The sequence below is a fragment of the Bubalus bubalis genome, chromosome X (assembly GCF_019923935.1).
Source record: "Bubalus bubalis isolate 160015118507 breed Murrah chromosome X, NDDB_SH_1, whole genome shotgun sequence".
NCBI lineage: Eukaryota > Metazoa > Chordata > Mammalia > Artiodactyla > Bovidae > Bubalus > Bubalus bubalis.
The window spans coordinates 124,023,431-124,050,762 of NC_059181.1; the positions used below are offsets into that span (position 1 = coordinate 124,023,431).

General features: G+C 39.9%; 1 protein-coding gene across 5 annotated transcripts in view; it reads left to right on the plus strand.

Annotated features, from left to right (window-relative positions):
* SLC6A14 (solute carrier family 6 member 14) overlaps positions 1-27,332 on the plus strand; it is a 434,305-nt gene that overhangs the window by 329,977 nt on the left and 76,996 nt on the right. For all 5 annotated transcript variants that reach the window (XM_044937355.1, XM_044937352.1, XM_044937354.1 and 2 more), the window contains one exon: positions 2,286-2,385. The gene's annotated coding sequence lies outside the window, so the exon portion shown is untranslated. The remainder of the gene's footprint in view (positions 1-2,285; positions 2,386-27,332) is intronic.

Sequence of the window (27,332 nt, forward strand, 5' to 3'; positions counted from 1 at the left end):
TTATTTCTTCTCCTCCCTACCTATTACCCAATTAAACTGGGGAAAACTAAGAAAGACAGTAGATTAGGCTGCTTTTTAATTTTTCTGTGAGAGTTGGAAGATGAAAGGCCCCAAAGCAGGAACAGGTAACAATAGATACCTTTGAGAAGCCATGCCAGAAAGTTAGAGGCAGCTATAGACAGAGGTAAGACTTGATTTAGAGAAGATATTATGGCTTGTTCACAGAACTAAGAAACAAAAGTGTGTACTGTTCAACAGATAATAAAAATAGTCCCTGGATCAGAAACTTGAATCTATTAGGCAGGACTAATGATTTTTCAAAATATTATGTTTGAACAGCACTTTCTGTGCAAAAACCTTGAAAATATTCTCTGTGTCTCTGCTTAAGGCAAACATGTGTTTAGCTGAATGAATACGCTGATGTCTGTTGTACACATATCCAGAAAAATACTCAAATGGCCCCAGTCTAATGTAGTGACATATTTCAAGCCTGTTATTCAATGTGTAGCTGAATTTTCTCCAAGGATATTGCAACATCGCCAGCCTAATTCCCAAAGGTCTGTTGGGACTGGAAGGGAGTTGGGAGATCATTGATCCACATCTGAGACTGGCTGGGAGTCAGGAAATGAACTTCAAATGCGTCATCATCTCGGCTGCTGAAGGCCTGCTGCACGGCAGAATTTAGCATCTCCCCAGTAAAACCTGAGTAGGACCCTTTCCAAGGTCATAAACTTTGCCTTTTCCAGCTCCATCTCCAGACTTGTGCATCCCTCCAGGGCTTCACCAGCTCACACCCCATCCTCCAGTATTCCAGGTTCCTAAGAAACTCTTAAGTTGTATAGTCAGTATAGTCTCCTGCATCGTCTTGTTGGTATCTTGTGCCAAGACCTGGCTTACAGGGAAGGCAGGTCTTAGACCAGGGTCAAATACTGGCTATGGCAATGACTACACATATATAGTTGGAAAGATATTTCCCAAGATCCTATGTTAATATTAAACTTTTATTTTATATTGAAGTATAGTCAATTAATACGGATTCCCTGGTAGTTCAGCAGTAAAGAATCTACGTGCACACTGTTTACAATAGCTAGGACATGGAACAACCCAGATGTCCACTGGCAGACTAATGGATAAAGAAGTTTTGGTACATATACACAGTGGAATATTAGTGAACAGTGAAGTCGCTCAGTCATGTCTGACTCTTTGCGACTCCATGGACTGTAGCCTACCAGGCTCCTTTGTCCATGGGATTTTCCAGGCAATAGTCCTGGAGTGGATTGCCATTTCCTTCTCCAAATGGAATATTACTCAGCTATAAAAAAGAACACATTTGAGTCAGTTCTTATGAGGTGGATGAAACTGGAGTGAAGAGTGAAGTAAGTCAGAAAGAGAAACACCAATATTGTATATTAACACATATATATGAAATTTAGAAAGACGGTAATGACAATCCTATATGCAAGGCAGCAAAAGAGACACAAATGTAAAGAACAGACTTTTGGATTCTGTGGGAGAAGGGGAGGGTGGGATGATTTGAGAGAATAGCATTGAAACATGTATATTACCATATGTGAAATAGATGACCAGTACAAGTTTGGTGCATGAAGCAGGGCACTCAAAGCCAGTGCTCTGGGACAACCCAGAGGAATGGGATGGGGAGGGAAGTGGGATTGGGGTTCAGGATGGGGGGACACATGTGTACCCATGGCTGATTCATGTCTATGTATTGCAAAAAACACCACAATATTGTAATTATCCTCCAATTAAAATAAATTAATTAAATAAATTTAAAAAAAAAGAATCTGCCTGCAGTGCAGGAGACGTGGGTTCAGTCCCTTGGTCGGAAAGATCCTCTTGAGAGGAAATGGCAATGAACTCCAGTATTCGTGCTGAGAAATCCCATGGACAGAGGAGCCTGGTGAATTACAGTCCGTGGAGTTATACAAGAGTGGGATGCGACTTAGTGATTAACAACAACAAACAGCCATTAACAATGTGATAGTTTCAGGTGGATAGCAAATGGATTCAGCCATACATATACATGCATCCATTCTCCTCCAAACTCCCTTTCCATCCAGGCTGCCACAAAACATTGAGAAGAGTTATCTACAGTAAGTCCTTTTCGGTTATTCATTTTAAATATAGCAGTGTGTATGTGTTAATCCCAATCTCCCTAACTATCCCTTCCCCCAATTCTTCCCCCCTGGTAACCATAAATTCATTCTCTAAGTCTGTGAATCTGTTTCTGTTTTGTAAATACGTTCATTTGTATCCTTTCATTTCAGATTCTGCATCCAAGACCTAATTTGGTGGAAGCATCACTGTGGCCTAGAGTGGATCAGTAATGCACTCATGTTTTTATACATAAACAGAAGCAAAGTCAAGGTTAGAAAGAAAATCTCTCCTATTACCCCTAACTTGGTATTCTTTGGACTCGTGTGTGTGTGTGTGTGTGTGTGTGTGTGTGTGTGATTTTCTTCCTGACAGTGTTCAACTACAAATCTCTGACAAAACAGTTAACAAAAGGTACTCTAGTATAATGTGATGCTAAGAGCAGAGTCTTTGAAATAAGATCTGGGCTTGGATACTGGATAGAATACTGTGACCTTGAACAAATAGATGAAGCTCTCAGAGTGCCTGAAGAACTATGGACGGAGGTTCATAACATTGAATAGGAGGCAGAGTTCAAAACCATCCCCAAGAAAAAGAAATACAAAAAGGCAAAATGGTTGTTGAAGGAGGCCTTACAAACATCTGAGGAAAGAAGATAAGTGAAGGGCAAAGGAGAAAAGGAAAGATATATCCATCTGAGTGTAGAGTTCCAGAGAATAGCAAGGAAAGATAAGAAAGCCTTCTTAGTGAACAATGCAAAAAAAATAGAGGAAAACAATAGAATGGGAAAGACTAGAGATCTCTTTAAGAAAATTAGAGCTTCTGAACAACAACAAATGTATCTACATAACTTTTTGAACATACCAAATTCAGTTATACACGTTTCAATGTCCTTCTCTGCTAATTCTAGCATATGTGTCATTTCTGAGTCAGTTTCAGTTGTCTCTTCTCCTCATTATGGATCGTGTTTCCTTGCCTCTTGACATGGCTATTAATCTTTGATTTGATGCCAGACATTGTGATTTCACCTTGATGACTGCTGGATATTGTTTTATCTCTATAAATATTCCTGAGCCTTTTCCTATGATGCAGTTAATTTACCTGGGAATATTTTTATCTATTTGGGTCTTGCTTTGATGATTTGTTGGGTAGATCTGGAGCAGTGTTCAGTCTAGGGCTACTAATTTCCCACTACTGAGGAATGACCCTTCTGTATACTCTGCCCAGTGCTCATGAGTTATGAGTTTTTCCAGTCTGGATAGTGGAGATAGGGATTATTTCCAACCCTGTGTAAGCACGAGACAGTTTTTTCTAATTTTTTTCAGATGGTTCTTTTCCAGACTTGGTTAGTTTCCTCATACATGTACCAGTAATTACTGTGCTGAATACTTAATGATGGTCCTCTGCAGATCTCCAGTGCTTTCTCTCCAGCTCTCTCCTCCCTAGTGGTCTATCCTATGGACTCTAGGGCTGTATTACTGTCATAAGACTTACAGCTATACATGTTTAACCAAAGAAGTTTACTGCCTTTGCCTCAGTTCCCATTCTCTATGCCATAGTTCAGAAAATATCTGAAGATAGTAAGTTGGGGGCAATTATAGGGCTCAGCTTATATGTTTCCCATCCTAGTTATCACTGCCCTTCACTGATTGATAACCAGTGTTTCAAAAACCGTTTCATGGATTTTGTCTGGTTTTGTTTTTATGATTGTTTTAAGTGAGAAGGTAAATCCCATCCTTATTATTCTATCTTGGCTGAAAAATTCCAAATGAACTTTCTCATCTGGCAAATGGAAATAATAGAGGTACCTATGGCAGTGAGTATTTGTAGAGATTAAATGAGATCATACATGTGAGACTTTCTCATAGTAGCTGCTCAATAAATATGTATTCTTTCCTTCTCCTTCCTTATATGCTAACATACTTCTCCACACCATTACCACAGGGGACTGCTCCTTTTAATGGCCCTCAAGGATGACAGGGGCTGTTTGATCAGTGTCTGTAACTAGTAAACTTTGGAGACAGGAAAAAAAAGAATCACACTTGAGCTATCTTAAGAAAACAGGTTGAAGTAAGTAGGTTCATATTTCCTCCAGTGCTAAGAATAAGTAAAAACAAGCTAACTCTATCACCACTTCCAAAGGATAGTCATTTTTTGTAAGATACTTCTCTTTCAGAGCTTCAGAATTGAAAGAGAGAGATGGAAAGGGAGAATGAAAGAGAAAGAGAATATTCATCATTATAACACAGATAGACCTTTAAAGGGCTATGTGTTATTTTAAATTTGATATTCAGTGTACTTTGGGATAATTAATATTTATTTTCATAACTTAGTTAAGTCTACGGATAACTTATAGATAGTCCTCTATGCCTTCTCCAGGAAACAACATACTTTAAAGTGAGGAAGTGTCACACCCTCTTAGAAAACCAGAGAGAAAGATTGAAGAAGGTTCAGATGGAAAAGGAGGGCAGACACTCAAGGATGATGCAGGCCAAGAAGTGAGTTACAGCTAGTATACAGTGTTCAAATATAATACAGAGTATAACTTAACCTTTGAAAAAGGAAAAATCTTTCCGAAGATTGAGTCAACTTATACTCTACATCTTTCCCATGCACATTTTATTTATCTTTTTAAATTTTTTGTGTATTTATTTTTTAATTTAAATTTATTTATTTTAATTGGAGGCTAATTACTTTACAATATTGTATTGGTTTTGCCATACATCAACATGAATCTGCCACGGGTATACACATGTTCCCCACCCTGAACCCCACTCCCACCTCCCTCTCCGTACCATCCCTCTGGGTCATCCCAGTGCACCAGTCCCAAGCATCCTGTATCCTGCATCGAACCTGGACTGGCGATTTGTTTCTTATATGATATTATACAAGTTTCAATGCCATTCTCCCAAATCATCCCACCCTCTCCCTCTCCCACAGAGTCCATAAGACTGTTCTATACATTTGTGTCTCTTTTGCTGTCTCACATACAGGGTTATCATTACCATCTTTCTAAACTCCAAATATATGCGTTAGTATACTGTATTGGTGTTTTTCTTTCTGACTTACTTCACTCTGTATAATAGGCTCCAGTTTCATCCACCTCATTAGAACTGATTCAAATGTATTCTTTTTAATGGCTGAGTAATACTCCATTGTGTATATGAACCACAGCTTTCTTATCTATTCGTCTGTTGATGGACATCTAGGTTGCTTCCATGTCCTGGCTATTATAAACAGTGCTGTGATGAACACTCGGGTACACGTGTCTCTTTCAATTCTGGTTTCCTCGATGTGTATGCCCAGCAGTGGCATTGCTGGGTCAAAAGGCAGTTCTATTTCCAGTTTTTTAAGGAATCTCCACACTGTTCTCCATAGTGGCTGTACTAGTTTGCATTCCCACCAACAGTGTAAGAGGGTTCCCTTTTCTCCACACCCTCTCCAGCATTTATTGCTTGTACACTTCTGGATAGCAGCCACTCTGACTGGCATGAAATGGTACCTCATTGTGGTTTTGATTTGCATTTCTCTGATAATGAGTGCCCATGCACATTTTAGAATGTTGCCATGGCTGGTCCTGCTGAACATTCATTTTTTTGAACAATCCTTTCATTCAATTGTTTATTCAGTTAGCAACTATCTGTTCAACATCTACTATGTACATAGTATGTGAATAAAATATGGTATCTCTCCTCCAAGGACTTTTATAGTAAAACTGCTACCAAAGGTAAGAAGTGACCCTAATTGGTGCCCTTAACTTTAACAGAATCTCACACTGCCAATCCACCATGGAAGTTGGGGAAGGAAAATGAATCTTCTAAAATTATGGTTCATTTTAGCCCTGACCCTGTAGCTTTAATTCAGTCCTACACACTCACACATCACATGCCCCCAAACCAATAAAGTTAAGTCCTATTTTTCAACATTCACATAGGAACTAACATGTGTGTCTTTGGACTTGCCTGCCATTCCATTCCTGTGCCACTATTACTGATTCTTGACTTTGTTTAACATTTTTTGATGCTGTTCCTGCCCTTTAGACTTGTCAACCTCGACTGATCATTACATATCAAGCTTGAGTCTCTAAGGACTTTAGCTTAGCTTACTTACCTCTCTGAATCTTTTTTATTCCTGGAGACCTCCGGTAGGGCAACTTAGTCTAGCTCTCCTGTTCATGACTCCCATTCTGTCTAGGCTTTTCCTGGTTCCTGGGAAATCAAAATAGGGCATTTAAGAATTTAGACATCAGGCAATAGGGAGTCTCCTCAAGAAGTACTTCAGAGATTTATTTCTTCCTTTGACATGTATATATTAAGCAGCTACTGTGTGCCAGGAACTCTGCTCTGATAAAGCTACAATCTAGTGGGGGAGATCTGTATTATTATTTTTTTAAAGCACAAACAAATGTAACATGACAAGGACCAGAAGAACGAGTAATGGAACTAGGCCAGTGCTATGATGGAGGAAGACAGGCTAGTGACTACTGGAAATAGGGTATTAAGAAAAGTCCTCTCTAAAGAATTGTTACTTAAACAGATCTGTGAGATAGATACCAGCCAGTCATACAAAGATGCATTTGGGGGAAGAGCTTTCTAGGCAGAAGAAATAGCAAGTGGAAAAAAAAAGTCCTATAGTGTGTGAGAGGAAAAGAATGGTGGTCATAGGGTTGGAGAATGGTGAGCAAGAGAAGAATGACAAGAGATACGTTTGGAGATGTGGGCAGGGACCAGATCTTTGGTTCGATTTCATGACCATAGCATGCTGGAAGCTTCCCTTTGTGGCTGGGATCCAACTCCCTAGAGGGAACCTCAGATTGGAAGTAAGGAAGCCTGTGTTTTACTATTATTCTGTCATGAATTTATGAGTCTATTTTAATGAGTAGCTACTCTTTTTTATAATTCTATTTATTTATTGGCTGTCCTGGATCTTCTTTGCTGTGCGGGGTTTTCTCTAGTTGTGGCAAGTGGGGGTTAATCTATATTTGTGGTGTGCTGGCTTCTCATTGTGGTGGCTTCTGTTGTTGTGGAGCAGGGGCTGTAGGGCACACAGGCTTTAGTAATTGCAGCACATGGGCTCAGTAGTTGCAGTTCCTGGGCTCTGGAGCACAGGCTTAATAATTGCAGTGCATGGGCTTAGTTGCCCTGCTGCATGTGGGATCTTCCTGGACCAGGGATCAAACCTGTATCTCCTACATTGACAGGCAGATTCTTTACACTGAGTTACCAGGGAAGCCCATCGCTGCTCTTTTTCTCTCCTTTATGCTTTATGTTTTTTTTTCATTGGAAAATGAGAGGATTGGATTGGACTTTCTTTAAGGTCCCTTTAAGCTCCAATATTCTATGATCTATAAAAATAACTTTCAAAAGTCTGACAGAAATCTCTGATCTGTGGGTTGGTTTCAGCTGAGCTGTGTCAAACCTTGTCACTTATTTCTGGGGATATAAATCTTAAAGGGTCTTCTATAGATTTTACATTTTAATGAGTTTTCTCAAAGTTAATTTTAACATTTTAATAATCTCTGAAATAAGGGATAAGACATAATATTTTTATCCTCAATGGCCTTCAAAATGTGGCTTAAAAAAGACTTATTTATGAATTTTTTAATTGTGGCAGTTTGTATATAGATGAATTATTGAAGATGTTTTATTGAGACATAATTCACATATTTTAAGTATACCATTCAATGGATTTTAGTATATTCAAGAGTCGTGCAACCAGCACCACAAAATTTTTTACAACATTCCTCTAATATAGCTATGGTTTATAAGTTTAGGATATGACCACAATAGAATCACAATAAAGAATGAACTTAATCTTGGAGATAGTAAAACCTGTAACTATCTGCATATACTGGCTGCTTAGATGTGTATTTGTGTTGCTCTGATAGATGCCAAAAAATCTGACTATCACATGAATTGATGTCATTTGCTGAAGGCTGTTAGTTTGAATGGAGACATTTAGGGAAATTCACAGCCTTTTGTTTTCTTACCTCGGTACATGAACCAAATAATTAGGCTTCTCTTGCTGCCTACTGGGCTTGTTTTGCTACTGACTTCTGATCTAGCCAGTGTGACACTGTGGCTAGCTGGGTTAGGAGAACATTTAATTCTAAATTTTGAATGGTTAGGTCTCAAATTGCTCCTGCTGTCAGTGCACTTTATCCATATAGCATATTATATGTCTTTCCTTGCTATCCAGTGTTCTTAAATCTTTTGGGAACTCTTCCAAGCATTTCTATGATAAAGGAAATTAAAAGAGCAGTTAGAATATAGTAAAAATCATGACGATGTTAAGGGTTTGAGCTCCAGTCAGTGGTCCATCAGCTAATTACACTTGAACTCCTGTTGGTAAAACTATGAATAAACTTAATGGATAGAGAATTGTATATTACTTGGGGTATTTTAGAGATGCTCAAAATTACACCTATATGTGGACTAGGTGTAAAAGAAAGCTGCCTGCCATATCAGCAAACAAAGGATGTTGCAGTCATCAAGCCATCTACAGCAACTATAGTTGCCCCCCATGGTGAGCCTTGAGGGAACTCAGGATGGAAACAAACAGGCCACCTGCCACCAAGCCATCAGCCACTGCGACCACCCCCAACAGTCACCCTGAGGGATTCGGGACTGAGAAAAGCTTGATACTGGCCCCCAATAGCTAAGGAGCATATCAAAGAAATGATTTCATTAAGCCCAGACTCTTGCATCTTCCCGTTCATAGAAAAGTGCTAAATATATAAACTTGAAATGTCTGGTTTTTTTGAATTAACAGTAATCTTTGGAAGTTCCAACCACCAGGTTTTTCTATATATATTGGCTCCACTATTACTTCTTCCGAACAGTTCCTCAGATAGCTCTGAGCCCCTAGATAGCTCTGAGGAACTGCTTAAAAGAGATACTGGAGGAGTCAGGTTATATAGGAAAACCAGGTGGTTGGAACTTCCAAAGATTACTGTTAATTCAAGAAAACCAGACATTTTAAGTTCATGTATTTAGCACTTTTCTATGTATGGGAAGGTGCAAGAGTCTGGGCTTACTGAAATCATTCCTTTGATATCCACTTTAGCTATCTGCAGCCAGTATCCAGGTTTTCACAGTCCTGAATTTATATGCGGAGTACATCATGTGAAATGCTGGGCTGGATGAAGCACAAGCTGGAATCAAGATTACCAGGAGAAATATCAATAACCTCAGATATGCAGATGACACCACCCTTATGGCAGAAAGCAAAAAGGAACTAAAGCGCCTCTTGATGAAAGTGAAAGAGGAGAGTGAAAAAACTGGCTTAAAACTCAGCATTAAGAAAATGAAGATCTTGGCATCCAGTCCCTTCACTTCATGGCAAATAGATGAAGAAACAATGGAAACAGTGGCAGACTTTATTTTCTTGGGCTCCAAAATCACTGCAGATGGTGCCTGCAGCCATGAAACTAAAAGGTGCTTGCTCCTTGAAATAAAAGCTATGACAAACCTACACAGTGTATTAAAAAGTAGAGACATTACTTTGCCAACAAAGGTCTGTGTAGTCAAAGCTGTAATTTTTCCAGGAGTCACGAATGGATGTGAGAGTTGTACTCTAAGGAAAGCTGAGCACCAAAGAATTGATGTTTTTGAGCTGTAGTGTTAGAGAAGACTCTTAAGAGTTCCTTGGACTGCAAGGAGCTCCAACCAGTCAATCCTAAAGGAAATCAGTCCTGAATATTCATTGGAAGTACTGATGCTAAAGCTGAAGTTCCAATACTTTGGCCACCTGATATGAAGAGCCGACTCATTAAAAAAGACCCTGATGCTGGGAAAGATTGAAGGCAGGATGAGAAGGAGATGACAAAGGACAAGATGATTGGATGATATTACCAACTCAATGGACATGAGTTTGAGCAAGCTCCAGGAGATGGTGAAGGACAAGGAATCCTGGCGTGCTGCAGTCCATGGGGTCGCAAAGAGTCTGACATGACTAAGTGACTGAAAAACAACATCTTCCATGCTTAAGTCCTCAGTTTTGTCCACCAAATAAAAATAATTTCTCAACTTTTAGGTCATGCATTTGTTTTTTCAGTATTCTATCCTGGAGAATTCCATGGACTATATAGTCCATGGGGTCGCAGAGTTGAACACAACTGAGTGACTTTCACTGTTTTTTTGTTTGTTTGTTTGTTTGTTTTTGTTTTAGTAAATGCATCTGTCTACTTGTCAGTCCAAATTCGCTCATCAAGAATGGTCACCGGGAGGTTTCTTGGGTGTTTCTCTCAAGCACATCCCAACAGGAAAGCCCCAAAAGTGAAAGTGTTAGTTGTTCAGTCATGTCCTCTGTCCTTGGAATTCTCAAGGCAAGAAAATAGAATGGGTTGCCATTCCATTCTCCAGGAGAACTTCCTGACCCAGGGATTGAACTCGGGTCTGCTGCATTGCAGGCAGATTCTTTACCATCTGAGCCATCAGAAAGTCTAACAGCAAGTGTACTCCAGGGCTAAAGAAAAGGTACTTCTCTGAGAGGCATCAACATGAAGGTGCTTTTATTCTATAGTGTTAGCTAACATAAAAGACATTCTTGAATATTTAATAATGGCTCCTACAGGAGATGCCACTTTCTATGCCAGTCCTAGGGAAGAATCAGTAATTGAATTTTTACAAATTCTCATGTAGTTATATCCATTAAAGTTTGAGAAGAACTAGATGTTTCTAAAGATGATCTCTATATCCACTAGGTTAGGCGGAACACATGGGATTTTTATGTAGTAGGTGTGGAGTGGGGTCTGTAACTCTACATTTAAAACAAGATACAGAGTGCTGCTGGTCCACAGATCACCTTTGTGTAGTAATGAGCTGATCTTTGATTTTCTGTAATTCTGTAACTGGAATAGAACATAAAATCCAAGTACACATATTTTACCTAAATTCTTCTCTGGTTTGACTTATAATGTATCTAATACTAATACCTGCCAGCCTATCTTGAGTATTACCTAGAAGAATCTATGTGTACGTTACAAAAACAAATAACTTTGTTATTACTTTATACTTTTTGAAACAAATTTCAATGTTATCTCAATTTGATTCCAGGAAACCTGCCTTTTCTGGGCCCCTGAGGATGTGCAATGGAGGGCTGCTTTATTTGATCTTAGATCCAAACTCAAAACACTAAGGCTGGACTGTTGAGCTGGTGAACAATAGATTGACTCTATGTCCCTGGCAACAGGAATTTCCAAGGGTACACTAGGGGGAAAGAATGTTAAAAACAATGAGTGGCCTCTTAAGAAGTAAATGGGGCTATCAGGAAAATCATGTATTGTGAGGTTCAGTGTTATGCCAGCAGGGTTTCACGTTTCTGTCCTTCTCTATTTCATTGGAAACAGAGGAACTGCTGAAGCCTGAAACACACTAGAGGAGCTTTCCTAGTTGCTTTGGGATGGTGTGACCAGTTATTATTTATGACTCCTCTCTGCTTTTTAACTTCTTAACTATAGTTCCTTAATCAAAACACAAATAGTAATTAAGTTTAAAACCTCCTTGGAGGTGTTTTGTTGATGATTAAGTCTTAGAAGCCAGATGGCAAAGTTGCAGAGTAGGCTGAGCAGAGAGAAAACATGAGCTTATTGAATTACTGACTTTGAATGCCTCTGAAATGTATTTATTTTGTTACTGAGCTATGTGCTGGACCTATGGAGAATTTAGAATATAAACTCTCTATGTCTTTATATTCTATATATTCTTTAATATTCCCAATTGGTAATGGTAGTCAAAGCACTTTTGGATACAGTTGGCTAGAACAAGCACTGTTATATAGCTCAACCAAAGGTTTATTTCATAAGAATTCAGAAGACTATAGGACTGTGAATTTAGTAGACATTTTGAAGAGCAAGACTGTTAATGCAAAAAACCCACAGATCTCATCATGATTAGAAGCAAACATTTAATACCTTATTGATTGAGCCATTGTTAAGAAGCTAGTCAAAGGAAGGACTGGTGGTGGCTCCCATTAAGTTGCAAAGGTTAATCAGAAAACCTAAATATTGACTCAGTCATTTAATAAGTATTTATTGAACACTAAAGGCAATGCAGATAAAACAAAAAACAAGGTTGGCATGATTTCTTTGCCTTTGGGAAGCTGGTGTTTTGATGGGGGAGAGAAACAAAAAGGACAAGAAAAAATAGGAATAGGCTAATTTTAGAAGGTGATTGCTGCTAAAAAGTATACTGTAAAAGGATGTTTGGATAGAAAGTGATTAGGGGCACCTGGTTTAGAGTTATATGAGATGAGGCCTCTGTTGAGGCTGTGACTCCTAATCTGAGACCTGAAAAATGAGAATGTGAGAGAGACAAAGAGCTTGCAGAAAAGCTTTTTAGTTAGAGTGATATATTGAAATGGCTTGAAGTGGTGAGGAACTTGGAAGGTTCTATAAATGGACAAAACGTCAGTGTGTCACCACACTGCTCAGCATTACTTCGTACTTTATTAGGCAGTGAATTGCACGGGATTGGGGGATGGGGGTCAGTGGCAGCTGTTATTTCAGTGACTCATAAATGTGTGATGAATTTTGTCAAAAGCTATTTCTGCATCTATTGAGATGACCATATGATTTTTATTCAATTTGTTAATATGATGTTTCGCTTCAATGGCTTTCTAGTGTTGATATTCTCTTAGGGATCACGAGGACATGATTGTTATAGGCCCCCTCCCTGCCCCCTCCCCTAATGGTACCCACAGCTCCTCGAGGGGATGTCTTTTACACCTAATGTGGGGCACACCATCTTCAGTGTCCCCTAAGAGATGTCATGCCTTAGTGTCTGGAGAGTTTCTGCATCTTGACACGTTTTAGCAAAGCAACATGAGCACTGTTGGGGTTTATCCTGATGTTGGCTATACACACTCAAGGACCCTGGATTGAAACAGGAACTAAGGAGACTAAAGGATGTGAGTCAGGGGATTGAGAAAAACCACTATCACCAAGGCTCAAAGAAGATGACATCTAGGGAGGGCGCATCCCTGCCCTGAACTTATCCCTCCTCTCCATTACTACCACTGTCCTGGCCATCAGCTCCTCATTATATTTTACCTGTATTATTGTATAAGAGCATTCCTTGAGGTGATCTTCCTGCCTTGAGTCTCTCCTTCCTCTGATCTGGTACATTTTCCATACTAGCAGCTTTGTTTTCTGATGATTTGTGTATAGTTCTTGTTTTAATTACTATAGTATAAGCTGCCAGAGGAGTTAGGATAATGTCTTAATTATCATTCTCCCACAACAAGAACGGACTCTTAATTGATTCCATAAATGTACATCAGTAGAAATTCCTATCTAAACATTTTGTCCACCTGCTACTAAAGAACTACACAACTCACTAAAATAATTTACACCAATACTTGTAAGATCAAAACCTCTCTGCTAAAGACCAGAGACTTGAGATGAGTTGGGATGAAATTCTGAATCTGTTACTGAACTCAGGTTTTGCCTGCTCTCCACTTGAAAGACAAGCGTTGGTTGGGAGAGGAGAGGTTGTTTTTTACAGGAGGCTGACAACCTCAGGAGAAGGCAGACTTATGTTCCAGAACCAACTCCAAAGATTCTGCTCAACCAAGAAAGTTTTTAAACTAGCTAGTCTCAGTTAATCATTTGGGGAGGGGGTCAGAGTCTCTGTCATATTTCACTGTGTGCAGGCTTGCTGACCTCTTGTGATCTCTCTTTAGATGCTATCTTGTTCATGGAGTTTTCTGTGGGGTTACTGAAGGGGAATTTAAGAAAAGAATCAGCATTAGGCAAGGCATTGTGTGATGAAAAGATTTAAGAGGTACACTTGGGTTGGAGGTTAGTGCAACATGGGGGCACCAGGTGTAAAGGTTGAGTTAAAATATGTCTTGGTGAAGTCAAACTATCTGTTAGCTTTGAGGGGCTGCTTACATATTCACTGACAAGTTCTTGGGCCTGCAGAGCTAAAAATAACCCACTAGCACTTGAAGTCTATTGGCTTCAATCTTGATGGAAGAAAAGTATCCAAAAAGCGTTAAAAGTCTATGATAACACAAATAACCAAATGTATTAGTGAAGAGCTAGGTTCTCTATCAAATTTTCTTTAGATATTGTTGTTTTAAAAACTTTATAATGGATGATATCAAACACATACAAAAGCAGAGATAATAGTATTAAGATCTCCCAGGTACCCATTACTCAACTTCGACCCCATGAATAACAGCACACCAGGCTCCCTGTCCATCATCAACCCCCGGAGTTCACCCAGACTCACGTCCATCGAGTCAATGATGCCATCCAGCCGTCTCATCCTCTGTCGTCCCCTTCTCCTCTTGCCCTCAATCCCTCCCAGAATCAGAGTCTTTTCCAATGAGTCAGCTCTTCGCATGAGGTGGCCAAAGTACTGGAGTTTCAGGTTCAGCATCATTCCTTCCAAAGAAATCCCAGGGCTGATCTCCTTCAGAATGGACTGGTTGCATCTCCTTGCAGTCCAAGGGACTGTCAGGAATCTTCTCCAACACCACAGTTCAAAAGCATCAATTCTTCGGCGTTCAGCCTTCTTCACAGTCCAACTCTCACATCCATACATGACCACAGGAAAAACCATAGCCTTGACTAGACGAACCTTTGTTGGCAAAGTAATGTCTCTGCTTTTGAATATGCTATCTAGGTTGGTCATAACTTTCCTTCCAAGGAGTAAGCATCTTTTAATTTCATGGCTACAGTCACCATCTGCAGTGATCTTGGAGCCCAGAAAAATAAAGTCTGACACTGTTTCCCCATCTATTTCCCATGAAATGATGGGACCAGATGCCATGATCTTCATTTTGTGAATGTTGAGCTTTAAGCCAACCTTTTCACTCTCCACTTTCACTTTCATCAAGAGGTTTTTTAGTTCCTCTTCACTTTCTGCCATAAGGGTGGTGTCATCTGCCTATCTGAGGTTATTGATATTTCTCCCGGCAATCTTGATTCCAGCTTGTGTTTCTTCCAGTCCAGCGTTTCTCATGATGTACTCTGCATATAAGTTAAATAAACAGGGTGACAATATACAGCCTTGATGAACTCCTTTTCCTATTTGGAACCAACTTCAACAATGATCAATTCATGGCTAATCTTGTATCATTAATACCTACCCACTGGCTCACTCCCTTATTATTTTGAATCAAAACTCAGACATCATGTCATTTCATCTGTAAATATTTCAGTATGATTTTCTAAAATGTAGGAATTTTTAAACTAAATAGAACCAGTTAGTGCACCTGAGAAATTAACCATATTTCCTTAATGTCCTCAAATATTTAATAAGCATTCAAATGTCAAAATTGTATAATGATTTGTTTCTTTCAATTCTGACACTAAGATCTATATATGATTATTTGTATCTTTTCTAAGTCTAACCTGTGAGTTCTTTTTCCAATTCCTTTTTTGTTCCTGGAACTTATCTGTTGAAGGAGCTGATTAGCTTATTCTTTGGAGTTCCCCACATTCTCTGTTTTACTGATTTCATCCTCATGTCCCTCAGCTATCTGTGTTTTCTGTAAGTTGACAGGTATAGCTAGAATCTTAATTAGATTCAAGTGGGGGTGGGTTTTTTTTAATTTTTGATCAAGAATGCTTCATAACTTTTAAAAAAATTAATTTTTTAAATTGGAGGATTATTACTTTACAATATTGTGGTGGTTTTTAAGAAGGGAGAATGGTGTTGAGTTTTTTTGAGAGGTGGTGTTTCAGTTCAACTTAAGAAAAATTTGAAGGGTATAGAAGAGAAAAGAAGAGAGAAGAGTGAATTTGGGGAAACATGTCATAGTTCACTACCACTAAAGGGCAAAGTTTCTATGATAAAGTGACTTGAGAGTTCTGGGTTGGTGGGAGGGATCAGGAACAGGCAAGGTGAGGCTGGGAAGTTAGGCTGGGGACAGGTTGTACTTTTCAGCAATGGTATGGTGTTTTATCATTGTGCTGAAAGCAATGGAGAGTTGTTGAAGGATTTTAGGTAAGAAAATGGCATGACCAAATTTGTGTCCTAGAAATGTCACGTGTGCTAAAAGCAAAGAGTGAATTAGTAAGACCACATGCTTGGAGGCCCAGAGATCACTTTACGAAGCTTTTGAAAGTCTAAATGAGAAATGATGAGAATTGGGAATGGAAATGAGGAGTGGACTTTAGATAGATACAGGAGATAAGATGTGAGAAGTATTTGTTGAGAAATTGAGTGACACAGCCTAGGGTGTTATGAGAGAGGAGAGTCAACTGATTCCCATGTTTCTGTCTTAGGTAAATAGGCTGGAAGGGATGCCATTCATTTGGGTTAGCAATATCCTAGGAGGGACAGATTTGAAAGAAGGGAAAATGAGGGGCACAGGTATTTTTAAAAAATTATTTATTTTTGGCTGTGCTGGATCTTCGTTGCTGTGTGGGCTTTCTGTAGTTGCAGCGTACAGGCTTCTCGTTGCAGTGGCTTCTTTTATTGCAGAGCACCAGCTCTAGGGTGTGAAGGCTTCAGTAGTTGTGGCACCTGAGCTCATTAGTTGCGATTCCCAGGCTCCAGAACACAGGCTGAATAGTTGTGTCACATGAGCCCAGTTGCTTTGCAGCATGTGGGATCTTCCTGGATCAGGGATCAGACTCACATCTCCTGCATTGGCAGGCAGACTCCCCACTGCTGAGCCACCAGGGAACCTCCTGGATACAGGTTTGAATGTGTTAAGAATCACCCAAGAAACATCCTAGTGGAGATGTCTAGAGCTGAGGAAAGCAGTCTGGGATGGAGATAAAGGGCTTTTTTTTTTTTTCTTTTTCCTAAATTTTTGTATCAAAGTATAATAAACATACAAAAGAATACACAGATTATATGTGTACAGCTTGATGAGCTTTCACTGTAAACATACCTAGGTAATCATCACCAAATTTAAGACATAAAACATTACCAGAGCACCAGAGCCTCCCTCATACCCTCTTCCAGTTATTATCCACCTCCAAAATTAAGCATTATTTGCACTTCCGTGATTTTAGATTACATTTGCAAGATTTTGAACTTTATATAAATAGAACCATAGAATATTTTTTTTGTGTGTGTCCTTCTCCTTTAATACAACATAATGTTTGTTAGATTCATACACTTTGTTTTGTGTAATATGAGTTTATAACTTTTCATTGCTGAATAATTTTCCATTGTATGAATACACCACACACTTATCCATTATATTGTTGCTAGATATTTGGGCTGTTTCAGACTTTGGATTATTTAAATGAGAAACTATAACTATATTTCTATTATGAAAAATATATGTTTGATTGCACATATATATGCATTTCTGTTGGGTAAATACCAGAGGGTGAAATCGATGGATCATAAGATGTACATTATCCTCGTTTAGTAAATAATGCCAATCAGTTTTTCCAAGATTTGTCCCAACTTATACTCATTGCTTCAGAATATATAGAACAAAAACCTGGAGGAACTAAAAAAAAATACTTTACTTTCATAATAGGAGATAACTTACTCAATAAACAATAAAACAAGTAGACAAAAAGTGCAAGAATACAGAAGACAGGAACATCAGTTTTAATTTTTAATATGGTAAGTGTCAACAAATATAACTCATAAAACAAAAGCTCACTGGGGCTTTTAATAGATTTTGGGAGTGTAAAGGAACCCTGAGACCAAAAATTTGAGAACCACTACCTTAGATATTGGGCTTCCCAGGTGGTTCAGTGGTAAAGAACCCACCTGCCAATGCAGGAGATTTGGGTTCAATCCCTGGCTTGGGAAGATCCCCTGGAAGAGGAAATGTTGACCCACTCCAGTATTCTTGCCTGCGAAATCCCATGGACAGAGAAGCCAGGCAGGGGTTGCAAAAGTGTTGGAGACGACTTGGCAACTAAACAACAACAGGCTCTCCACATGAATTGTTGACTTCATATAGTTTAATACAAATTAGTACTTTTACCCCTTGCTTGATAATGTCATGCCCTGATAGTAACTTAAGCTCATTCGCTTTCAGTCTTTCATATTGTTGTGATGCTTCTTAACTGTACACATATTTTGACTACACAGAACTTTACTATTAACTTTTTATATAGTCAATATTAATTTATATTTAAGAAATGACATGAATCTTCCCATTCATTCCAAGATATGAATCTTTCCATTGTCTTCATCCTTTCCTGAATTTATGTCTTTTGATAAGAGATGATTTCTCTGCTACCAGATTGAATGTTAGTCTTTATGCTTGAGAAATTGCTGGACATTATGAATGAAAAGTAGCTTGGATATTGTATGTAAGAAATTGTTGAGATTCTGGATGACATCTTCCTCTAGAGCAGGTTCACCCTAATCTCTAGTGCTCAGACTATTTCAGGGCAGATCACTTTCAGGGACTGAACTTGGTTGCAGGGTAATTTTTTTTTTTTCTTTTTGAGTCTCAGTCTATCTCTATTTCATCCCTAGAGGCTGGGAGTGCAGCTCCCTATGGGTCTCAACCAAGAGCAGCTCTGATTACTAAGGCCTCTTCTCCTTTGTGGGAATGCAAAACTAAGAAATTACTTGAAAACTTGGCTCCACTTTTTGGCAGATTTCTACTTCTTACCTAGCTTGCTGTCCTGCACAGATGATGAATTCAGCAAATTCTCAAGATGGAAAAGAACAGAATGTCAGGCCACTTTTCTTTGTCTCTCTTCTATCTGGAATGTTGATCTTTAAAGTCCTGGTTCCCTTGACAGCCCCAAATCCATTTTTCTTCTAGTTTTTTAAGTTTGCCAAAAGGTCTGTTGACTTCTCTGACTCTTAATCACAGCCCTCTGCCCTGTCAGTCTCTCAACTACACCCCAAATTGGCAAATATACTGAAGGGAAAAGCTGCTTGTTGGTTCACCTCTCTGTTTCCATTTTCTGAGGTCTTGCTCCCTCAAGTTCCAGTTGTCTTTGGCACCTCTCAAGTGCCCCCAAGAAATGGTCTTTTCTAGTTGACTTCAGTGGGAGCATCAATCCATAACAAGATAATCCACCATAGCAGGTCAGTGGAAGCCTGGAAATCATCTATTCTAGTCCATCAGGGTAAAAGTGCATCACCTTTTGCTCTTGCACCTCAGATGTCAGTAGTCCCCATCAGCTTTAAGAGGAAGCTGTTACAAACATAGGCTTTGTGGTCTGACTGTCTGGGTTTGATTCCTGGTTTCTTTGTTTACCAGTTTTGTGTCCTTGTGAAGCTTGCTTGTTTGTTCTAAGCCTTAGTTTCCTCGTATGTAACGTGGGAGTGATCATAGAACCTGTCTCAAAGGTTTATAAGAATGGAGCAAAATAATCTACACATAATGCTTAAAAAGTTATATGTGTTGGCTAGTTAAATATTAGCTATTATTATTAGTATTATTATATGTAGATTTTATGTAAGCACAGCCGTAACAAGGCTTATTCAATATAACACGTTAAATATAGATTACTTAATTCTTTTATAATGAATAAGTATTATTAAATAGATAAAAGCTGAGAACAAGTAAAGGAGAGTTTTAGTGGATTTATATAAATGCACTTTTATTTGTTTTGTTGCCTTCATTTTATCACCTCTACATAATCTACCAATTATTCCCTTGGCCCCAGAGCATAATAGCATTTATGTATGCTGTGTATATTAACACCCTTATCCTCAAACTGAAGTTTTATTTTGAAAGGATATATAGCTCATAAAATTTCACTAATCAGATGCTTTCCCTTCTCCTGTCATGTATTTTAAATAATATTTTGATGCCCCATGTGATTGTAGATATGTATTAATAGCAGAAACATTTTTTCCCTGAGAATTCATGTATAATACATTGGAGCATATCATCAGATAAAATGTGCTTACCCCACTATGGAGAACAGTGTGGAGATTCCTTAAAAAACTGGAAATAGAACTGCCATACGACCCAGCAATCCCACTGTTGGGCATCCACACTGAGGAAACCAGAAGGGAAAGAGACACGTGTACCCCAGTGTTCATTGCAGCACTGTTTACAATAGCCAGGACATGGAAGCAACCTGGATGTCCATTGGCAGACAAATGGATAAGAAAGCTGTGGTACATATACTCAATGGAATATTACTCAGCCTTTAAAAATAATACATTTGAATCAGTTCTAATGAGGTGGATGAAACTGGAGCCTATTATACAGAGTGAAGTAAGTCAGAAAGAAAAACACCAATACAGTATATTAACGCATATATATGGAATTTAGAAAGATGGTAATGATGACCCTATATGCAAGACAGCAAAAGAGACACAGATGTAAAGAACAGACTTTTGGACCCTGTGGAAGAGGGCGAGGGTGGGATGACTTGAGAGAATAGCATTGAAACATATAGATTATCTATGTGAAACAGATCTCCAGTCCAGGTTCAATACTTGAGACAGGGTGCTCAGAGCTGGTGTACTGGGATGACCCTGTGGGATGGGATGGGGAGGGAAATGGGAGTGGGGTTCAGGATGGGGAACACATGTACATCCATGGCTGATTCATGTCAATGTATGGCAAAAACCAGTACAATGTTGTAAAGTAATTAGCCTCCAATTAAAATAAATAAATTAATTTTAAAAATGTGCGCACCAGGGGGCTTATTTGAAAGGAACTCTGGGATAGAATGGATATTATACATTTTAATTTATTTTATTTTTAAACCACTTTATTGATTATATGATTGACATACAAAAAACTGTACATATGTATTGTATGGATGTGAGAGTTGGACTGTGAAGAAGGCTGAGCACCGAAGAATTGATGCTTTTGAACTGTGGTGTTGTAGAAGACTCTTGAGAGTCCCTTGGACTGCAAGGAGATCCAACCAGTCCATTCTGAAGGAGATCAGCCCTGGGATTTCTTTGGAAGGAATGATGCTGAACCTGAAACTCCAGTACTTTGGCCACCTCATGCGAAGAACTGACTCATTGGAAAAGACTCTGATGCTGGGAGGGATTGGGGGCAGGAGGAGAAGGGGGTGACAGAGGATGAGATGGCTGGATGGCATCACTGACTCAATGGATATGAGTCTCAGTGAACTCCGGGAGTTGGTGATGGACAGGGAGGCCTGGTGTGCTGCAATTCATGGGGTCGCAAAGAGTTGGTCACGACTGAGCGACTGATCTGATCTGATGTATTGTATGCAACTTGATGAGTTTGGAGATAAGTATATACTGATGATACTGTCACCATGATCTCTCCTGTAAACATTCCCATCATCTCCAAAAGTTGTAATTCACTTTAACTGAAAAGAAGTGAGATGCACACTTGCTTGGTTAAAAGCACAGTGGGCCGTGGTTTGAGAAGAGATGGTTTTATGAACTTAGTCCATGCATTGTTTTCTGAATTCAGTCCATGCACTACAAATGCTGGTTGTCCTCTGGCCCAGCCATTTGGACTTCTGCCTGAGACTTAGTCTGAAAGGCTGAAATGACATTGAATAAAAGCTAAAAGGGCTGTTTTCATTATAATCTCTTGGATAGATGAGAATGCTCTGTGTCACCAGTCGTGGTGCCAGAAGCTCCTACAGAGACAGAGGACCAAGCAAGTGATTTCAGCAGCAGCAAGAGCCAGTGCCCCTGTAGATGTATGCACCCTCCAAAGTGGACAGTGGCAGACTTGATGTAGATATGGATAGACACCAGAACAGAAAGCAGTGTCCCTATCAAGCATCAGCACCAGTGGTCCCTTTGTTGAGTATCAGCAGCATAGCTGTGACTTTTTGGCATTAGTGGCAACAGGTCAAGGAGAGTTAGAGCAGACAAGGAGGATAAGGGGAAGGGACATCATGAATGCCATAGGGTAGCTATAGGGTACATAGGAAATACTCCCTATACATTTCCAGAGATATTTGAAAGATATCTTAATGGGGTAGGGGGTTGTCACTTCTACCAGAATGAGCCAAGGCAGAGCCATGCTTTGTCACTATTATTATGATTCTATCATTGTTCCTAGGCTAGAATAGTTCAAAGTATACAGGGTCAGGAACAAGGGTAATTGATGATGGTAATATAGGAGAAACTATAGTTTTCCAAATAAAGCAACAAAATAAAGAGATCTGCCATACATTCTAATGTTCACCATTCATTTAACTCCCAGATCCCAAATGAAGCAGATAAGTGTATTATAAGTAACATTAAAGAAATACAACTTTTAAAAGTGTGCCAGGAACTTGGACAGCCTCATGAGATTGTTTAATCATGTATATAACTCCTTTGCTAATTGTCTTCAGAAGCACCTTATAAGTCACACAGGAATGTCAGTCTCATGTTAAGACCATGACTTAGTTTGGGACCCAAATGGTGTTACTCTGCTTGTTTAGTCACCTTTCTAATACTCTGGGCTTCGATAAGGCACAATAGGTAACGGATAACTTTCACCATTGCCCAAATTCAATTCTACCCTCAAAGAATAAACAAATTAAAAAAGACTTACATCATAAGCTTTGAAGACATTTCTCAAAAAGGAGTTCTAGGTAGATAATTTAAACAGTATAATTCTCTATTGTATAAGAAAGTCTATTTTATTTATGCTGAAAACAATTCAGTGAAATGGATTTGTTTTAGCTCATATTGTTTTCAAAGATCACATTAATTTGTTTACTCACTAAATGTTTACTGAATGTTTAGCTTGTGCTGAGTAATCAAATAATCAGACAAATAGATTTAAAACTGAAAGTATAGTGAATCTTGGAAAAAATCTATGTAGCACTATGAAAACATATCCTTGCTTACAAATGAACTTATTTACAAAATAGAAACAGACTCACAGACTTAGATTAGGAACCTATGGTTACCAAGGGGGAAAAGTGGAAGGAAGGGATAGTTAGGGGATTTGGGATTGACATGTTCATACTGCTATATTTAAAATGGATCACCAATAAGGACCTATTGTGTAGTACAGGGAACTCTGTTCAATATTATATAACAACCTAAATGGGAAAAGAATTCAAAAAAGAATAGATACATGTATATGTACAACTGAATCACTGCTGTACACGTGAAACTATCACAGCATTGCTAATCAGCTATACTCCAATATAAAAAAGCTTAAAAACAACAATAAAAAGTAAAGTTAATATGGCTGGATTGATTTTTACATTACCTAAAGTCATTCTTTCTCATAAAGTACAATAGGGTATTGGGAAATGTTAGAATTCATATTCCATAGAAAACACAGGAAGAAAAATTTTCTATTTAGGAATCAGAACTCACTATGACCTTTCCCCCATACTCCCTCTTTCCCATCTACTGAATTCATTCAATGTGCTTATTTCCTATTGTCTTCATCATGGTCTACAGTCACTTTAATCCTCTGTTTATCCAGTCCTTCATCCTGATTGACTTTATTTTACCACTCTCCTCAGTCGGACCCCATGTGCTATGCTGTACTGTGCTTAGTCTCTCAGTCATGTCCAACTCTTTGCAACCTCATGGACTTTAGCCTGCCAGGCTCCTCCATCCATGGGGATTCTCCATGCAAGAATACTGCAGTGGGTTGCCATGCCCTTCTCCAGGGGATCTTCCTAACCCTGGGATGGAACCCAGGTCTCCCGAATTGCAGGCAGATTCTTTACCATCTGAGCCACCAGGGAAGCCCAAGAATACTGGAGTGGGTAGCCTATCCATTCTCCAGGGGAATTTCCTGACCCAGGAATCAAACCAGGGTTTCCTGCATTATAGGCAGATTCTTTAGCAGCTGAGCTACCTAGGAGCCCATTGGACCCCATGGGGAACCATTTCAACAGTGCTTTACTTAATCCCTATAACTTTTGACCCTCTTGAGGTTACCCCATACTTCTTTGCTGACCTCCAAACCTGGGCAGCCACCATTTGCTCTAACCTCAATCACGAATCCCAAGATTGCTGAAGTAAAGGCCATACTAACATGGCTTAATGAAAATACATGATGCATTCAACTGGGTCCTTAATACCACTTGGCTGTTAATATTCTATTGGCACCCGGGTTAGATAGGGACCTGTGTTCCCAGGAGCTAGAGGGAGCCCTACTGCGTAAGCTGCCTGGAACCATGGGAGGTTCCTGGGGCTGGTGGAGAAGGTAGGGGCTGTGTTAAGCCAGGGGCCGGGATTCCTGTGAGCCTGGAGGGAGCTTTCTGTGAAAGCTTCCTGGGGCCATGGGGCCTCTGGAGTAGGCAGTTAGCAGGGTGAGCCTGCCAGGGCCTGCTGTCACAGGAGCTATCTGTGGCCACTGGAACAAATAATTACAGGGGTAAGATGGGGGTCTGAGTTTCGGGGAGCCTACAGGGAGCCCTGCTGTGGAAGTCACCTGGGGCCATTGGAGTAGGTAAGTACCAGGGTGAACCAGGGTCTGGATTCACAGAAGCCCACCAGAAACCTGTGTCAAGGATATTGTTTGGGGTTGCTGGGCCCACATGGGGCCATTGGAGCCTGTAAGTGTCAGGGCCAGGAGGAGCTTAGGTTAGCAGGAACCTACAGGGAGCTGCTGAGGCTAGGGGAGTTGATCTGGTGCTGAGGTGGTCTGTTCTGGGGTCTGCAGTGAAACTGAGCACTCACTTACTCTCCTGCTCTGATGGGAAAGGTGTCTCTCTCTCTACACTGAGCGACCTGGGCTTGAGGGAGGGGTAGCAGAGGCCTGTGTTCCCACAGGGAGCTCCCCTGTCAAAGGTAAACAGAGTCATGTGAGGTGCTTGGGGCTGCAGGAGTAGGTAGATGCCAGAGTGAGCAGGTTTTCTGATTCGTGTGAGACTGCTTGGGGTCTGATGTCAGGGAGTTGTCTGGGGTCTCCGAGCTGCCCAGTGCCTGGGTGAAATTAACTGAGCAGGAATCTGTGGGGCCTTGAGTGGGAACAGGCCCTTCCCCCATGTCCTCTGCTTTTGCCCCTCTCTGGAGTACCTAAATAATAGTGAGTGAGTCAGTGAAAGTCACTCAGCTGCGTCCAACTCTTTGTGACCGCATGGACTATACAGTCCATGGAATTCTCCAGGCCAGAATACTGGAGTGGATACCTTCTTCAGGGGATCTTCCCAACCCAGGGATCAAGCCCAAGTCTCCACATTGCAGGCAGATTCTTTACCGGCTGAGCCACAAGGGAAGCCCAAGAATACTGGAGTGGGTAGCCTATCCCTTCTCCAATGGATCTTCCCAACCCAGGAATTGAACCAGGATCTCCTGCATTGTAGGTGGATTCTCTACCAACTGAGCTCTCAGGGAAACCCAAATAATAGTATCTGATGCATATTTCCTGAGTTGTTTTACAGATGCTAAATAAAACCTGCACCAAATAGAAGTTGACTACTTGATGACCATGACCACATAGCACCCAGACCTATTGGAACCTTAGTACTGATAATGTTAACCCCTATGACACTGCCCTGCACCTCACTATCAATCAACCAGAGAATTTTGCACAAGATGATCTCTTGTCCTGTTACCCCCTTCCCTCACCTGGCCTTTAAAAACTGTTTTACTAAAACCCATTGGAGAGTTTGGACTCTTCCAACACTAGCTGTTCTCAACTCCTTGTTTGCATACGTGTATGCCAAGTTGTTTCAGTCGTGTCCGACTCTTGACAAACCTATGGATTATAGCCCATTAGGCTCCCCTGTCCATCGGATTCTCCAGGCAAGAAAACTGAAGTGGGTTGAGCCCTCCTCTAGTGTATCTTCCCAACCCAGGGATTGTGTCTCCTACATTGGCAGACAGATTCTTTACCACAAGCTCGACCTGGGAAACTCCAAATTCCTTGCTTGGTGCCCTGCAATAAACGCTGCACTTTCCTTCACCACAACTCGATGTCAGTGGCTTTATTGGCTTTATTGCATGCTGGCAAGCAGATCCAACTTTGGTTCAGTAACAAAACTTCCTATACTGCCATTTTGCTGATGTCACTCCTGCACAACATTATTTTTAATAGTAAAATATCTACACTCATGCACTAATAAGTGTCAGTCGGAGTTTGAACATAGATATTTTACCATTGATAGAATGTTCCCTTTTCATTAATTGCTCACTTCTCTGTCTTGCAAATTCAAAGACATGCCTTGGAAGGTTTTAAGATCCAATGAAAAAGGAACAAGGGCATTCCAGAAACAAGAGGCTGGGCCATCTGTGAGGGCTTTTTTTTTTTTTTTTTTCTTCCTCTATACTGAATTTCACTATTTTTTTGTTTTTTCTTAATTTTTAAAATAAATTTATTCATTTTAATTGGAGGCTAATTATTTTATAATATTGTAGTGATTTTGCCATATATTGACATGAATCAGCCATGGGTGTACATGTGTTCCCCATCCTGAACCCCCCTCCCACTTCCCTCCCCATCCCATCCCTCTGGGTCATCCCAGTGCACTAGCCCTGAGCACCCTGTCTCATGCATCGAACCTGGACTGGTGATCCATTTCACATGATAATATACATGATTCAGTGCCATTCTCCCAAATCATCCCACCCTCGCCCTCTCCCACAGAGTCCAAAAGACTGTTCTATACATCTGTGTCTCTTTTTCTGTCTTGCATACAGGGTTATCGTTACCATCTTTCTAAATTCCATATATATGTGTTAATATACTGTATTGGTGCTTTTATTTCTGGTTTACTTCACTCAGTATAATAGGCTCCAGTTTCATCCACCTCATTAGAACTGATTCAAATGTATTCTTTTTAATGGCTGAGTAATACTCCATTGTATATATGTACCATAGCTTTCTTATCCATTCATCTGCTGATGGACATCTAGGTTGCTTCCATGTCCTGGCTATTATAAACAGTGCTGCGATGAGCATTGAGGCACACGTGTCTCTTTCAATTCTGGTTTCCTCAGTATGGATGCCCAGCAGTGGGACTGCTGGGTCATATGGCTGTTCTATTTCCAGTTTTTACAGGAATCTCCACACTGTTTTCCATAGTGGCTCTACTAGTTTGCATTCCCACCAACAGTGTAAGAGGGTTCCCTTTTCTCCACACCCTGTGTAGCATTTATTACTTGTAGACTTTTGGATAGCAGCCATTCTGACCAGGGTGAAATGATACCTCATTGTGGTTTTGATTTGCATTTCTCTGATAATGAGTGATGTTGAGCATCTTTTCATGTGTTTGTTAGCCATCTGTATGTCTTCTTTGGAGAAATGTCTGTTTAGTTCTTTGGCCCATTTTTTGATTGGGTCGTTTATTTTTCCGGAACTGAGCTGCAGGAGTTGCTTGTATATTTTTGAGATTAATTCTTTGTCTGTTGCTTCATTTGCTATTATTTTCTCCCATTCTGAAGGCTGTCTTTTCACCTTGCTTA